This window comes from Pseudophryne corroboree, chromosome 11, assembly GCF_028390025.1.
Source record: "Pseudophryne corroboree isolate aPseCor3 chromosome 11, aPseCor3.hap2, whole genome shotgun sequence".
Taxonomy (NCBI): domain Eukaryota; kingdom Metazoa; phylum Chordata; class Amphibia; order Anura; family Myobatrachidae; genus Pseudophryne; species Pseudophryne corroboree.
The window spans coordinates 360,624,070-360,636,096 of record NC_086454.1 but is presented as its reverse complement, the minus strand read 5'-3'; the positions used below and the strand labels follow the sequence as shown (position 1 = coordinate 360,636,096).

The 12,027-nt window shown below is 45.8% G+C and overlaps 1 protein-coding gene across 1 annotated transcript in view; it reads right to left on the bottom strand.

The window, feature by feature from the left end:
* The window catches only part of PLEKHF1 (pleckstrin homology and FYVE domain containing 1), a 43,123-nt gene extending 33,071 nt beyond the window's left edge, over nucleotides 1-10,052 (bottom strand). The window contains exon 1 of the mRNA XM_063946032.1: nucleotides 9,777-10,052. The gene's annotated coding sequence lies outside the window, so the exon portion shown is untranslated. The remainder of the gene's footprint in view (nucleotides 1-9,776) is intronic.
* Between the last annotated feature and the right edge of the window lie 1,975 nt (nucleotides 10,053-12,027).

The window sequence follows — 12,027 nt, the reverse complement described above, 5'->3', positions numbered from 1 at the left end:
ACCGCGTGTATAGACAATATATCACCGCGTGTATAGACAATATCTCACCGCGTGTATAGACAATATCTCACCGCGTGTATAGACAATATCTCACCGCGTGTATAGACAATATCTCACCGCGTGTATAGACAATATCTCACCGCGTGTATAGACAATATCTCACCGCGTGTATAGACAATATCTCACCGCGTGTATAGACAATATCTCACCGCGTGTATAGACAATATCTCACCGCGTGTATAGACAATATCTCACCGCGTGTATAGACAATATCTCACCGCGTGTATAGACAATATCTCACCGCGTGTATAGACAATATATCACCGCGTGTATAGACAATATCTCACCGCGTGTATAGACAATATATCACCGCGTGTACAGACAATGGCCCTCATTCCGAGTTGATCGGTCGCAAGGCGAATTTAGCAGAGTTACACACGCTAAGCCGCCGCCTACTGGGAGTGAATCTTATCTTCTTAAAATTGCGACCGATGTATTCGCAATATTGCGATTACTAACTACTTAGCAGTTTCAGAGTAGCTTCAGACTTACTCTGCCTGTGCGATCAGTTCACTGCTTGTCGTTCCTGGTTGACGTCACAAACACACCCAGCGTTCGCCCAACCACTCCCCCGTTTCTCCGGCCACTCCTGCGTTTTTTCCGGAAACGGTAGCGTTTTCAGCCACACGCCCCTGAAACGCTGTGTTTCCGCCCAGTAACACCCATTTCCTGTCAATCACATTACGATCGCCGGAGCGATGAAAAAGCCGTGAGTAAAATTACTTTCTACATAGCAAAGTTACTTGGCGCAGTCGCAGTGCGAACATTGCGCATGCGTACTAAGCGGATTTTCATTGCGATGCGATGAAAAATACCGAGCGATCAACTCGGAATGAGGGCCCATATCTCACCGCGTGTATAGACAATATCTCACCGCGTGTATAGACAATATCTCACCGCGTGTATAGACAATATCTCACCGCGTGTATAGACAATATCTCACAGCGTGTATAGACAATATATCACCGTGTGTATAGACAATATCTCACCGCGTGTATAGACAATATATCACCGCGTGTACAGACAATATATCACCGCGTGTACAGACAATATATCACCGCGTGTATAGACAATATATCACCGCGTGTATAGACAATATCTCACCGCGTGTATAGACAGTATCTCACCGCGTGTATAGACAATATATCACCGTGTGTATAGACAATATCTCACCGCGTGTATAGACAATATCTCACCGCGTGTATAGACAATATCTCACCGCGTGTATAGACAATATCTCACCGCGTGTATAGACAATATCTCACCGCGTGTATAGACAATATCTCACAGCGTGTATAGACAATATATCACCGCGTGTATAGACAATATCTCACCGCGTGTATAGACAATATATCACCGTGTGTATAGACAATATCTCACCGCGTGTACAGACAATATATCACCGTGTGTATAGACAATATCTCACCGCGTGTATAGACAATATCTCACCGCGTGTATAGACAGTATCTCACCGCGTGTATAGACAATATATCACCGTGTGTATAGACAATATCTCACCGCGTGTATAGACAATATATCACCGCGTGTATAGACAATATATCACAGCGTGTATAGACAATATCTCACCGCGTGTATAGACAATATATCACCGCGTGTATAGACAATATATCACCGCGTGTATAGACAATATCTCACCGCGTGTATAGACAATATATCACAGCGTGTATAGACAATATCTCACCGCGTGTATAGACAATATATCACCGCGTGTATAGACAATATATCACCGCGTGTATAGACAATATCTCACCGCGTGTATAGACAATATCACACCGCGTGTATAGACAATATCTCACCGCGTGTACAGACAATATCTCACCGCGTGTAGACACAATATCTCACCGCGTGTGTAGACAATATCTCACCGCGTGTATAGACAATATCTCACCGCGTGTATAGACAATATCTCACCGCGTGTATAGACAATATCTCACCGCGTGTATAGACAATATCTCACCACGTGTATAGACAATATCTCACCGCGTGTATAGACAATATATCACCGCGTGTACAGACAATATCTCACCGCGTGTATAGACAATATCTCACCGCGTGTATAGACAATATATCACCCTGTGTATAGACAATATATCACCGCGTGTATAGACAATATATCACCCTGTGTATAGACAATATCTCACCACGTGTATAGACAATATCTCACCGTGTGTATAGACAATATCTCACCGCGTGTATAGACAATATCTCACCACGTGTATAGACAATATCTCACCGCGTGTACAGACAATATATCACCCTGTGTATAGACAATATCTCACCACGTGTATAGACAATATCTCACCACGTGTATAGACAATATCTCACCGCGTGTATAGACAATATATCACCCTGTGTATAGACAATATCTCACCACGTGTATAGACAATATCTCACCGCGTGTATAGACAATATATCACCCTGTGTATAGACAATATCTCACCACGTGTATAGACAATATCTCACCGCGTGTACAAACAATATATCACCCTGTGTATAGACAATATCTCACCACGTGTATAGACAATATCTCACCGTGTGTATAGACAGTATCTCACCGCGTGTATAGACAATATATCACCGCGTGTATAGACAATATATCACCGCGTGTATAGACAATATATCACCGCGTGTATAGACAATATCTCACCGCGTGTATAGACAATATCTCACCGCGTGTATAGACAATATCTCACCGTGTGTATAGACAGTATCTCACCGCGTGTATAGACAATATCTCACCGCGTGTATAGACAATATCTCACCGCGTGTATAGACAGTATCTCACCGCGTGTATAGACAATATCTCACCGCGTGTATAGACAATATCTCACCGTGTGTATAGACAGTATCTCACCGCGTGTATAGACAATATCTCACCGCGTGTATAGACAATATATCACCGCGCGTATAGACAATATCTCACCGTGTGTATAGACAATATATCACCGCGTGTATAGACAATATCTCACCGCGTGTATAGACAATATCTCACCGTGTGTATAGACAATATCTCACCGCGTGTATAGACAATATATCACCGCGTGTATAGACAATATCTCACCGCGTGTATAGACAATATATCACCGCGCGTATAGACAATATCTCACCGTGTGTATAGACAATATATCACAGCGTGTATAGACAATATATCACAGCGTGTATAGACAATATCTCACCGCGTGTATAGACAATATATCACCACGTGTATAGACAATATCTCACCGTGTGTATAGACAATATATCACCGCGTGTATAGACAATATCTCACCACGTGTATAGACAATATCTCACCGCGTGTACAGACAATATCTCACCGCGTGTATAGACAATATCTCACCGCGTGTATAGACAATATATCACCACGTGTATAGACAATATATCACCGCGTGTATAGACAATATCTCACCACGTGTATAGACAATATCTTACCGCGTGTACAGACAATATCTCACCGCATGTACAGACAATATCTCACCGCGTGTATAGACAATATATCACCGCGTGTATAGACAATATATCACCATGTGTATAGACAATATCTCACCGCGTGTATAGACAATATCTCACCGCGTGTACAGACAATATATCACCGCATGTATAGACAATATATCACCGCGTGTATAGACAATATATCACCCTGTGTATAGACAATATCTCACCGCGTGTATAGACAATATATCACCCTGTGTATAGACAATATCTCACCACGTGTATAGACAATATCTCACCGTGTGTATAGACAATATCTCACCGCGTGTATAGACAATATCTCACCACGTGTATAGACAATATCTCACCGCGTGTATAGACAATATATCACCGCGCGTATAGACAATATCTCACCGTGTGTATAGACAATATATCACAGCGTGTATAGACAATATATCACAGCGTGTATAGACAATATCTCACCGCGTGTACAGACAATATATCACCCTGTGTATAGACAATATCTCACCGCGTGTATAGACAATATCTCACCGCGTGTATAGACAATATCTCACCGCGTGTATAGACAATATCTCACCGTGTGTATAGACAGTATCTCACCGCGTGTATAGACAATATCTCACCGCGTGTATAGACAATATCTCACCGTGTGTATAGACAGTATCTCACCGCGTGTATAGACAATATCTCACCGCGTGTATAGACAATATCTCACCGTGTGTATAGACAGTATCTCACCGCGTGTATAGACAGTATCTCACCGCGTGTATAGACAATATCTCACCGCGTGTATAGACAGTATCTCACCGCGTGTATAGACAATATCTCACAGCGTGTATAGACAATATCTCACCGTGTGTATAGACAGTATCTCACCGCGTGTATAGACAATATCTCACCGCGTGTATAGACAATATATCACCGCGCGTATAGACAATATCTCACCGTGTGTATAGACAATATATCACCGCGTGTATAGACAATATCTCACCGCGTGTATAGACAATATATCACCGCGTGTATAGACAATATCTCACCGCGTGTATAGACAATATCTCACCGTGTGTATAGACAATATCTCACCGCGTGTATAGACAATATCTCACCGCGTGTATAGACAATATATCACCGCGTGTATAGACAATATATCACCGCGCGTATAGACAATATCTCACCGCGTGTATAGACAATATCTCACCGCGTGTATAGACAATATATCACCGCGTGTATAGACAATATCTCACCGCGTGTATAGACAATATATCACCGCGCGTATAGACAATATCTCACCGTGTGTATAGACAATATATCACAGCGTGTATACACCTTTAGTTTCATATTAAACTGGAACCAACCTACACCGACTAAGAAGCCAATTTCAATACTGGCTAAGGACGCAAAATGGCTGCTTCCACTGCGTGTAAGGGACAATATGCGTGGACGGGTACGGGTCGTTGGGTCGACTCAACGTAGGTCAACAGTCATTAGGTTGACCACTGAAGGTTGACATGGGCATTAGGTCGACATGTAGTAGGTCGACAGGTGAAATGATAGACATGACTTTTTGAACCTTTTTTGGTGTTGTTTTCTTCGTGAAGTGACGGGGAACCCCAATTAGTGCACCGTGTCTCCTCACATGGCTCGCTATGCTTCGGGTAAGGTGCTTCGCTCCGCTACCGCGGTGCTCGGCACAAGTTACCGTTCCCAATTGTAGTTCATGTGGATCGTCAAGTATAAAAAAGGGAGAATAACAAAATCACAGACCCGGCGGAGGGGCTGAGCCTAATGACGTGATTATATGTGAATCGCGTCATTTTAGCCCCACCCCTACGCAAATTTTGCCCAATCACAGACTTTTCCCGGTGGGTGGGCGGGCGGGTGGGACCTACTGATGCAATCAGCTTGGCCCCTCCCTCATCACCACCCACCCGCTTCTCCTCTCAAGGCATCTCCTGGAGAGGAGACTTGAAATATCGGCAAGTATGCACCAACAACACTATAGAGTGACAAGAGGCGGAATACCTGAATGGACCATTGTGTGTCATTGTGTGTCTGTGTATAGCCCCGAGAGGTGTTTTCCTGTCCGTGTCTCTTGCAGGCGAGTACAGGCTTGTGATCAGTACTCTGCCACATCAGCTAACCAATCACTGAGGCCCATTCCCCGCATGTTACTTACATCTTGCATCTTCCTATGGTGCAGAGACATCTCTGACTGGAATCTGGGAACCTTGCCTGACCACTAAGCAAAGCAAGGACCTGTCTGCCTGCCAGAACTCTTGTACATTCTTTCTATTTTTATAGTGATCTTTCCTAGGCCACGGGTCTGATCCCGTCCATTATTCGGATCTTTGCAAAAAAAGTCAAAAACAAGCACGTCTGCCAACAGCCCAGGGGGAAGGCCCCAAACACTAGAGGTAGTTCTGAGCCTTATAAGGGAGCGGGTTAATGTGTCACCCAGAGCTTGCTGAGTATTAAAAGTTCAGCCGTGTCCTCCTCCCACCCCAGTATGTCTGAATCGCCTTCATTTCATTGGAAGTGGCTGATATGATGTCACACAGATATGTGTGCATGTAAAAGGCACTTTATTCTTGTGTCCGGGCAAACATGTATGATACATACATGTAGCTGAAAGCACTGCCCACATTGTAATATACAGTGGGCTTATTACATGTGGCTCTCCAGCAGCTGTGGAACTACAAGTCCAAGCACACCCTGACAGCCATATATTTATAGTCAGTGAGTCGCCTGCTGTATAATACGGATGATATTCATGTAGGAGCTATACAGACTGTTTTGAACATCCTCAAAAGATTTCAACATTAAACCATATGAGGGGGAGGGTAGAGGGTGGGGGGGGGGTCTAATTAAAATAAAGAGCAGTCCATCCAAAAAATGGACACCCGTGGTATGTTTAGGATTACTGGGGTGGTCTTCTGTTTGCCGGCGGTCGGGCTCCCGGCGCTCAGTATACCGGCGCCGGGAGCCCGACAGCCGGAATACCGACAATTATTTTCCCTCGTGGGGGTCCACGACCCCCATAGAGGGAGAATAAAATAGTGTGGCGCGCGTAGCGCGCCACCGTGCCCGTAGCGTGGCGAGCGCAGCGAGCCCGCAAGGGGCTCATTTGCGCTCGCCAAGCTGTCGGTAAGCCGGCGGTCGGGCTCCCGGCGCCGGGATGCTGGTCGCCGGGAGCCCGACCGCCGGCCAGCCGTAGTGAACCCGGATTACTGACCTCTGTAGTTCCATAGACTTAACTATAAATCTAGCCTATATTACACAGAATGCTGGACCCCCAAAGTACAGTCACATCAGTGTCGGCAACAGATGCAGGGGTGTACCTAACCTATGTACGGTCTGATGCAGGGGTGTACCTAACCTATGTACGGTCTGATGCAGGGGTGTACCTAACCTATGTACGGTCTGATGCAGGGGTGTACCTAACCTATGTACGGTCTGATGCAGGGGTGTATCTAACCTATGTACGGTCTGATGCAGGGGTGTACCTAACCTATGTACGGTCTGATGCAGGGGTGTACCTAACCTATGTACGGTCTGAGGCAGGGATGTACCTAACCTTTGTACGGTCTGAGGCAGGGGTGTACCTAACCTATGTACGGTCTGATGCAGGGGTGTATCTAACCTATGTACGGTCTGAGGCAGGGATGTATCTAACCTATGTACGGTCTGATGCAGGGGTGTATCTAACCTTTGTACGGTCTGAGGCAGGGGTGTACCTAACCTATGTACGGTCTGATGCAGGGGTGTATCTAACCTATGTACGGTCTGATGCAGGGGTGTACCTAACCTATGTACGGTCTGAGGCAGGGATGTACCTAACCTATGTACGGTCTGATGCAGGGGTGTATCTAACCTTTGTACGGTCTGAGGCAGGGGTGTACCTAACCTATGTACGGTCTGAGGCAGGGGTGTATCTAACCTATGTACGGTCTGAGGCAGGGGTGTACCTAACCTATGTACGGTCTGATGCAGGGGTGTATCTAACCTATGTACGGTCTGAGGCAGGGATGTACCTAACCTATGTACGGTCTGAGGCAGGGGTGTACCTAACCTATGTACGGTCTGATGCAGGGGTGTATCTAACCTATGTACGGTCTGAGGCAGGGATGTACCTAACCTATGTACGGTCTGATGCAGGGGTGTATCTAACCTATGTACGGTCTGATGCAGGGGTGTATCTAACCTTTGTACGGTCTGAGGCAGGGGTGTACCTAACCTATGTACGGTCTGATGCAGGGGTGTACCTAACCTATGTACGGTCTGATGCAGGGGTGTATCTAACCTATGTACGGTCTGAGGCAGGGATGTACCTAACCTATGTACGGTCTGATGCAGGGGTGTATCTAACCTTTGTACGGTCTGAGGCAGGGGTGTACCTAACCTATGTTCGGTCTGATGCAGGGGTGTATCTAACCTTTGTACGGTCTGAGGCAGGGGTGTACCTAACCTATGTACGGTCTGATGCAGGGGTGTACCTAACCTATGTACGGTCTGAGGCAGGGGTGTACCTAACCTATGTACTGTCTGATGCAGGGGTATACCAAACCTATGTACGGTCTGATGCAGGGGTGTACCTAACCTATGTACGGTCTGATGCAGGGGTGTACCTAACCTATGTACGGTCTGATGCAGGGGTGTATCTAACCTATGTACGGTCTGAGGCAGGGGTGTACCTAACCTATGTACGGTCTGATGCAGGGGTGTATCTAACCTATGTACGGTCTGAGGCAGGGGTGTACCTAACCTATGTACGGTCTGATGCAGGGGTGTATCTAACCTATGTACGGTCTGAGGCAGGGGTGTACCTAACCTATGTACGGTCTGATGCAGGGGTGTACCTAACCTATGTACGGTCTGAGGCAGGGGTGTACCTAACCTATGTACGGTCTGAGGCAGGGGTGTACCTAACTTATGTACGGTCTGAGGCAGGGGTGTACCTAACATATGTACGGTCTGAGGCAGGGGTGTACCTAACCTATGTACGGTCTGAGACAGGGGTGTATCTAACCTATGTACGGTCTGAGGCAGGGGTGTACCTAACTTATGTACGGTCTGAGGCAGGGGTGTACCTAACATATGTACGGTCTGAGGCAGGGGTGTACCTAACCTATGTACGGTCTGAGACAGGGGTGTACCTAACCTATGTACGGTCTGATGCAGGGGTGTACCTTACCTATGTACGGTCTGAGGCAGGGGTGTACCTAACCTATGCACGGTCTGAGGCAGCAATTACATGGGCTCTTCTCATATAAAACTTCCGCTACATTTGTAAATCAGATCTGTACGCACGTGCGCGTTCTAGTAGCGAGTTCAGTAGGCGCGCCAGCTATACTGCGATGCGTACGCACCTTGTAGTTGCACACACTTTAAAAAACAATGTATATTTTAAAAAGCATTATTACATCAGATAATAACAAGGGAATACTTTTTACATAGATATAGAAATATATTTGTCTCAAGACAATTGCTGTTTTTTTAAACGCTAATTTCTTTCATTTATCCCCCTCCCTCCCCCCACCCAAAAAAAGAGAGAAATTGTTGCCTGACATATCTTCCTCTTTTTACGTACATCTCTACTCAGATCCTTTATTGGTCTACCACAGGTGACTGTAACCGCTAGGCAATTGTGCAACGTGGAACTACAAGTCCCAGCGTGATAAGTTAATGTCAGCAGAAGATTCACACATTGCCCAATTCTTCCCTACAATAAGATTCTATCAATAGCTACCAATTATTTTGTCATTTCCTCCAGCACATCACTGTCTAATAGACATGGCGGCAACACATGTTTTCTATTAACGCTACATATGATCTTTTCTAGAAGAAAACAGGGAGAACGGCATCATATACACAGGATAATAGGAATCCGTCCTGCGCCACTTATACTGAAAAACAGGGACATTACCTGCAACATATCCCTAAAAGCTGGGACTGTCCCAGGTAGCTGCACCTACTGTACGCTTGGAAAGTCACCACCCTTATTATTCCAGATGCCGTGCAAGAAGCTTTCAAGAATTAACGTCTGTTTTTTTTTTGTTTTTTTTTTGCATTATTCAAGATTAAAACAAATAATAATTGGGAAACGGTGTATAATCCACGGCTTTGGTCGTCACACACTTTGATTAGTGATTCCCTATTTGCAGAAACAAACTTAAAAGTTTCCTTAAAAGTCTGAAAAAGTTTCACAAAGTAAAATAAAACAAAAACACTTTTTTGCTGCCACTCACCCAGTCTGCTGTGAGTTTCTGCTGCTCCCACTCTGTGTTTGTACTGGAAGCAGATGGATCCTAGTGTGCAGCCGCAGCTACATTACACGGTGTCCTCAGGGGTGCAGGTTTAGGGGGCGATGAGGGCGGTAGCTCCCAAATAATCCTGATGGTGGAAATGGGTGTCTGCGGCTCTTATGTTCTGTCTAGTTCTGTCTCCTGGCAGACTGTGTGCTATCCCTTTATGCTACACAGCTATAGCACATGACCATTAGTAAATCCCCCTCATTCTTGCAGAAGAGCTTTCCATTCCGCCCACAGCTGGAAGCAGAACTGAGCCTGCGCCCAGCAGTACACAGCAGCCCTGCTCAGCTACCAATCTTCTGACCTTTGTCATATGGTGTCACGTTTCAGACTTGGCATTGTCAGCAGAGATCTAGCTTTTGTCCTGCGGATTGATGCCTTGACATAATGGCAGAGATCAGTCATCATAAAGGTTTAGGTCAAAGAGCTTACACTTTATTTTTTTTCCACAGTTTTTTTTTTTTACAGGCTTTGAACACATTTTGGTGCCCTAGGCAAGATTTTAGCTGGTGTCCCCCGTCCAAACAAATATGGCGGCTGGCGCGGACGTGGTCACACCGCTGGGAGATGCCGCCAGAAGACGTGACCTCTGCCAGCGGCGCCGCTAGAGTTTGTGGGATTTTTTTTCTGCAGCGCCGCTGGTGAGAGGTCGCAGGTCTGCCGGCGGCTCCTGCTGTCAAAGGGTGCAGGGTGAGGATGGGGCAGCCCACCGTGCCTACCTGAAGCAGTGGAGCCCTAGGCATTTGCCTATATGGGCTATGCCCAGTGCCAACTCTATTAATAATTGTCGCCGTAGTTTTATGTTGTCTTTAAATGGCAGAAAAAATGCCATAGAAGACCACTCTCTGGAATGTCAGGGAGACCCCAAATTTCAGGGTGGGAGTGGGGGGCGACCAATGCAGCTTTCTGATTTACAGCAGGTACGTCATCCAGGGAGCACTTACCTACCAGCATGGAGGGTGGGAACATGACATAACTGATCTCATAACGCCATTGAAGTGCTTAATGAGGTGGGTGGAGCTTGATGAGATTACCCTGCCCACTTGCTGACGAGAATCACGTCGTTAAGACCCCGTTTTCTCCTACCTTGCTGGCAATACATATATTCTGGGTTTCGTGACGTTAAAAGTGTGTGCTGCTAAATAGAGCTGAAATGCAGCTTATTATAATAATAATAAAATTTTATTTATATAGCGCTTTATCTGCAATAGGACTCAAGGCGCTTAACAGATAGAATGAACATAGGGCCTTATTCAGATTTGTTAGCAAACACAAAAAGCACACCAAAGGGCAAAACCATGGCCCTCATTCCGAGTTGATCGCTCGCAAGGCGATTTTAGCAGAGTTACACACGCTAAGCCGCCGCCTACTGGGAGTGAATCTTAGCATCTTAAAATTGCGACCGATGTATTCGCAATATTGCGATTACACACCTCGTAGCAGTTTCTGAGTAGCTTCAGACTTACTCGGCATCTGCGATCAGTTCAGTGCTTGTCGTTCCTGGTTTGACGTCACAAACACACCCAGCGTTCGCCCAGAAACTCCTCCGTTTCTCCGGCCACTCCTGCGTTTTTTCCCGGAAACGGTAGCGTTTTTTCCCACACGCCCATAAAACGGCCTGTTTCCGCCCAGTAACACCCATTTCCTGTCAATCACATTACGATCGCCAGAACGATGAAAAAGCCATGAGTAAAATTCCTAACTGCATAGCAAATTTACTTGGCGCAGTCGCAGTGCGAACATTGCGCATGCGCATTAAGCGGAAAATCGCTGCGATGCGAAGATTTTTACCGAACGAACAACTCGGAATGAGGGCCCATGTGCACTGCAGGTGGGGTAGATTTAACATGTGCAGAGAGAGTTAGATTTGGGTGGGGTGTGTTCAAACTGAAATCTAAATTGCAGTGTAAAAATAAAGCAGCCTGTATTTACCATGCACAGAAACAATATAACCCACCCAAATCTAACTCTCTCTGCACATGTTACATCTGCCCCCCTGCACTGCACATGGTTTTGCCCAGTTGCCTTTATTTGTTTGCTAACAAACCTGAATAACCCCCATAATATAGTACAGAAACAATGAAGTACAGAACAGCTTTTTATAAAATACAGAGAGCATGGACATACTAAAGGGACATTAGTGAAACGCGTGAGATAACAGGGAAGTCTTGATTCTGTTTGTGAAGGA